Here is a 6,680-nt window from a genome sequence, read left to right on the forward strand (position 1 = left end):
ATCAAACATTTCTAGCGAGAGCGGTTCTAAATAGAAACGACAAGTTTACGATGTTGATCTATGTGATCACGACATCGCCATCGTTATTATGACGGACCCCGATTCCGAGAGACGGGAATGAGAATCGGCCTGACGGCTGAAATCGGATTTCATCGGTTATTGAATTCCGATATTTATGTCCCAGTAGTGTTGAATTCAAAGGGTCGAAATTAGAGCGGAGTTGGGTAAATATGCAGAATAAGACATTTTGGGATAATTGATGGTCAAATTCTGAGACTCTGATCCCAATAGAACGCTGTGGTCAATTTCCAAGACAACTCTACACGACAATTGCATTACCATACGTCAGACCGTGGCGTCAGCGATGTTGACCTTTAGACACGGGATCTATGCGTTTCCCTTGATGGGCTCTTTTCAGAAAAATGCCAAAAACACTGGGAAAAAATACGAATGTTTCTAATCGATAGTTTCTAGGTTTTTCTCTTTTCAATCTGGTTCATCACTCTCAAACCACTCACAAAAAGCTTCATCTAAAATATAATTGGAAATTGATTTTTTTTCTCTTGTATAGAGAACTTTATGCAACAAGGATAAAAGTTATTGGCATGTCAGTTTCTTTGAGCTGGCCCCTTTTTAAAGCCGCAAGTCAAGTATGAAGTCAGGCAGGATCGTAATTGGGGGACCTACAACACATGTATGCTTTGTATTGGCTGCTATCTAAGAGAATTGCACAGCACGTTGCCTGTTCCCTCAACTGTATCTTGCACAACAATTCCGTCAGCAGCTGTTGGTACACACATTAATGTAACTATTATATTTTTCTAAATAAAATCGACCTTCCAATGTTAATATTTTTACATTCGGGTCTAACAATGGCCCCGTGGTATACTTAATACGACTGGGACAAAGGTTCTTTGTCCTGATGTGAGGCGACAGATGTTAGCGGGACAACTGTCTCAAATAGAAGCCCCCGTTCAGTGTAAATAAAAAGAACCGTAATGGAGTCTTTATTTACTGCTGAACATTGGACACTATTGATGTTGACCAAATCGATCGTCGGTTCAAACATATTTTACTCCAAATGAAGGCTTTTACGGATATTGGAAAAGGCAGTGCTCTGTTGCATTGAAGATGTGTAGCATTTATCTGTTCTCTCAAAAATGTCAATTTGTCCCCCCAGGGAAGGGTTTATTTCAGACATAAGCTCGGGTAACCTTTTTAGTTTCAAGATCGTCTATCTCAATCGATACTTCATCAATAATATACAACGAACTCAAGTAGATTTGGGCCCATATGCATTAACACGCGTGGAATCCTTATGCGATTTTCATTCCATTGTAGAATTATGAATTTTTTATGATATCACATTAGACTTGGGGATAGAATTTTGTTCTCTAATCCTCATAGAAATTTCTCCGCCCGTCAATCCCCTGACTGGGAGACTGGCACACATCTCTGCCAATTCCCAGTATACAAAGCAGATCCGATAAACACTTACATGATTATGATTGTTGTATACGCTACGAAAACACATCGAAGATGATGGAAACAAGATGTTCCGCATACCATTATCCTCTGAGAGGTGTCGGAACTACTTTCTTCGATTGAGTCTCGTCCACCGACTGCGTTGATTGATTCATAAATACAAAGTCGTTCATCGACCAATCTGACAAATCAACAAACAAAAAAAGATATGGAATTGTTAGATCTGTTCAAAACGTAAACAAGATATACTTAATTTTTTTCTGTTTAAATACCCCCGTGAAAAATATCATCATTGCATATTTGTAGGAGATAATCTAAGATTACAAAAGTATGCGCTGATATTGGCAGTTGATAGCACATAAATCTTCTTCTTTTAAAAATTCCAAAAACATAAAACTACAGAATATGTCTGCAATGTCTTTTTCATCTCGAACTTCGGATTTATAAATATTGAGAAAATTAGATTCCTATTTGAATTGTAACCTCTGAAAAGTCATATCGAATTATTTTGGTGAGTTTATCACTTTCTGTAAGCAAATAAACCCCTATTTGTTGATAATAAGATGGGAATTCGAATAGTCTTCTTTTATTTACTCTCTTCTTGCCATAAAAAAAGCTTACATGTAGTTTCACAGACGCTAATACGCTGATCGACATGCCCAGAGCATTTGGATGACCACGTTACAGATGCCGTTTTTCTTGCTATCAAAATCTATATTCCACTTTGGCACCTCACACAATCTGATAGTAGATAAAAACCAGGTGTCTTTCTACCAAGGAGGTTCTTGAATCAGATCTTACTAAGCTATTGTAGATAATGAAGAAAAAGAGGCAAAAATATCGATACACTGGCAGGTCAAATCGCAGCATTAAGTAAATATTATGACTGAACGATGTGTTTTGAATTATGTACGTCTCTCTAATCAAAAAGAAACGAAGAGCCAGAGAAATAGATAAACTTATCGCTGGCTCTTGCTTCCCCCGCGATTCGGGATCAAAATGCTCAACACAGCTAGAAATGATATATATTTAATTTTCAATTTTGTACACGAATATCATTCCGAACTGAATCATCTATTGGCAGAGCTTGTGTGAATTTTTCAAGACAGCATGTAATTTGCACGTTTTTCTTGGAGAATATCTTCTAGATTATAAAGGAAAGATGTATGCATGAAGAATTTCAATATTTCATATCTTAACTCCAGAAATAAAACGTTTGCAGGTGTCAGCATAAATCTACCATGCATTGAATAAACATTGGTTTTTGATGTTGTTACTGAGACCAAAAACTGCATTTAGTAAAGTCATGTATTTTCTTTTGCCATTTGACACATTCACTACGTAAACATTTCGCGTGCTCCCATATGCCACTGGTTTTCATCATATTTGAAAATATTTATATAAATGGCTACTAAACCCTTTGTTATGGTATGGGGAAAAGTCGTGTATGAAATTTCGATTGGGATATCAGATGCACTCGATGCGTATAAAGTACACCCATGTCTGTAATTACACATCTCAATAACGTATATCATACAGTCCAACGTTGCATGATGAATATCTGATAAAAACATTCTAAGTTCGCAACCTTTAGACTAGCTTCAAGCAGTTAACAGATGTTTTGCGTACAGTCAAATGGCTCATTTACGGGTTCGACAAATACCTTTGTTTCTTTATCAGTCGACGATGATGTGTTAAAAACAGAATGCTTTCAATGTAACACGAAAGAGAGATTCCATAATTTTATTAGTTTCCATGGTAACCGTTTTGTTAGGGAATGCGCCCGGGGGTAATATGAGGTCAAGTATATCTCGACAGCTGTTGTCTTGATATAATGATATCTGTTACCAACGGCTTCTGGATAGCTACAACAAATAGAAATTGCTTTTATATAAATTCGTAATATTGTTTTCGTATCTATATATTGTATATAATTGCCTTTATTGTGTGATACTGACAAAGGTTAAACCAATATCTCAAGGTCCAGATTGGTTGCTCTTTCAATTCACCCAACCCATCCTCCTTTTGTTATTGCCAGACTTTGTAGTTTTTAACGAGACACAGCCAACAGTCAGAGAATCTAATTCATCTTGAGTTTCATTTAACAGTACAGTGGTATAGTCCACTGATGAGAAACAAGGTCTTCTTCAAACGTCTAGTAACCCCGCAGGGTTCTGTGTTTACCATATATTCTGTATGCTTTTTGTTAATTTGGACTTTATCAAAAACAATACTTATATATAGATCTTTGCCAATTCTATTGTAAAATATGTCATGAAATATCTATTCAAAATGTTAGACAGGTAACAACAAAGAAATAAGACGACACATTAAAACGACACTATGACACTAAAGCATGGAACGTCGCGTTTGGTTTGCCGTTGGTAGCACCAATTCAACTGAGTTTTATCTGAAGCTTCATCTTCGTTGCAGATGCAGCTCACCGACACCTCTATAAACAAACGGAAAGGGGGGAGTGAAATATCGCCTTCTTCATCTTGCCGTCGACACATTATCAGACACAAGATAAGAGCTACACAATACCGAAAACACCGACCTTTTACTTACATATAGTCTAACGTACTTTCTTGGGTGCGTTTGTTTTGACAAAAACGAAGGAAGCGTCAAAACATCAAACACACCGGGAAAGATAATCAGAATTATGATAAAAGATAGATTTTTTGTCGTAATTGAATATTCGTGTTTTACGGCGTGGAATAACATTTGCTTACTCTGAGGAAAACAATCAGATAAAGAACTGAAGTCGTTCTGAGACAGACGGTGCTCAAATTCAATTTCGGGAATAGAAATATTTTGGACCCTACTCTATAATGAACAAGATGGTGGAATATCGATTTAAACGTTCGACAAACGAACTGTCTGCGTGAGAAGGAGAAACTGCATAGAAACCGTTTTAGAGCACATCAAAGACAACCCAACAGAATGAGAAGATGTGAGTGTGTTTGCTCATCGCAATTACATATAATCACCGGAGACAAGCGTGCACAGTAAACTCAGAATACACCAATCAATCTGTATTGCTGATGTCTCCCATAATAACACTAAACATATACGTTTTATTCGCTATATTACACTGGCAGACCCCATTGCGACTCTTGGGGCATCCAACTGTGTTCTTTTGCATTAAAACCCCACGTTTTAGTAATCAGCAGTCTGTTGATTTTAAGATATGTATAAAAGTGTTAAATATGTATTAAACAACAATCTGGAAGACATCTTGTCTGCTGGTCATCTTTGTCACGTGTCACAGGTGCCAATTTGTTGCCTCTTCACAATGGTTCGACTTCTCGATCAGTCGTGAATTATCTCGCTAGGACAACAAACAATGATTAATAAATGTACGGAACAAATGATAAACAACTGCAGCCACGTATTTCTGAGATAATCTTTTCTAGGTCTATTTCACGTGTATTTGATATGTCAATGTACCTATATGTTATATATAATTCAGCTGGCTTTGGCGCACCCTACAGCTTTATTCACTAAATTTCATTAAAATTCTAAAACAATGTGATAAATTATTCTTTGACAGTAATGCGCATTCGCTGTTTAATGTAATATGTTGTAAGGATCTAACATTTACATGACAGGTATATCTGTGTGAATGGCTTTATGCTATTGCATAGGGTGGATTGTAACATACCAAGTATACATGTACTGGTATTTGTTTACACATGTCTCGTCGTCTTCTAGTACTTATCCTGTGTTTTTACATCGATCATAATTTTTCTACTATTACAGAAGTTAAATGTCAAATTCCGTTTTTTATAGCATTAAATAAGAAGTCTCAGCAGAAGTATCGTTATAAATTGTAAAAAAAAAAAAAAAAATAGCAGACGACATCTGAAGGTCAGTGAAGTACAACATAATTGCGTGCTATTCAGTATGATTGCCGTCGCGAATCGCAAACACCTCGAATATGTCTTGATTGCTTTTTGGAAAAAAAGAATCCATTTTTATTGGGTCCCGTCCTTAATGAGTTATTTGATGTGGTGGCATCGAACCAGGTGGTAAAGAAGATAATCAATTGTTAACCTGGAATGGACAAAATTAAGCGCCACAGTCTGCAACAGGAGACTGTTTTTAATGACCAATAACACAAATGAGCCTTACAAACCAAGAATCTGCCATATTGTAAAATATTACTTTATTGGGTGGTAACAAATACCTGCTCCAACGATTATATAATTAGTAACATACTTTAATCACGAGTATGATAACTTCATCGCATGTCAACGGTTTGTTTCAAATTGGTTTATGTGTGCTTTTTTAAATTTTATTTTATTTTTTAATTTTTGAAATGTGTTGGACAGGCTCGGTACACCGTATACATACACGTTTTACCAACTGATGATAAAATGGAAATATAAAAGTTATAATAAAAGCATCTTAGAAGTGTTAATGGAATTCTGACACCTCAAGGATTCCGTCGAACGACGACCCGTTACCCATTGGGCAACGCAATGGATGTTGCTTTCAAATGGATGTAAAGACAAAACAGCAATTTATGACGAGACACTACAATTCTGTAATAGCAGCTGGATGCTAGAATGCCATTCAATAACTCTCTCTCTCTCTCTCTCTCTCTCTCTCTCTCTCTCTCTCTCTCTCTCTCTCTCTCTCTCTCTCTCTCTCAACAATCAAATGCCAGTTTGTATGGCACAAGACAAACCAAATAGTACATATAGAAGAGTACACCGCCATACACCAACTAGTCATCATTTATAGAGTCAATTTTGATCCGGTCATGTAAGTTATTAATTACCAAAATTCGACTTGATTATTATGGATAATTTATATAAAACCGTAATGTCAGCGGTTACTCTACTGCTAAGGTTTCATGGCTTAAATGTCAGAAGCAATTTGAGAATACTGAGTACATGTATATGTATATTAGTATACATATTTATTCTAATGAACGTGGTTGTACAGCAGCTTACACTCTATCATTTGTGAATAAAAATGTTGATACTAATTGTCTACCCCTAAAATAGAACAAATGTTATGATTCCCAAATTACTTTCATCCCCTCCCCCGGTACGTATGACCATGATTTCTAATTTATTATAGATTAAAGATGTGGCAACACAATGTACTAGATGGTGATAATAAATGTCGTGCACTGCCTTTTGCATTGCTTCCTACATGAATATTATCTAGTCGTGTTCCACTGA

Source organism: Magallana gigas, chromosome 7 (genome assembly GCF_963853765.1).
Source record: "Magallana gigas chromosome 7, xbMagGiga1.1, whole genome shotgun sequence".
NCBI lineage: Eukaryota > Metazoa > Mollusca > Bivalvia > Ostreida > Ostreidae > Magallana > Magallana gigas.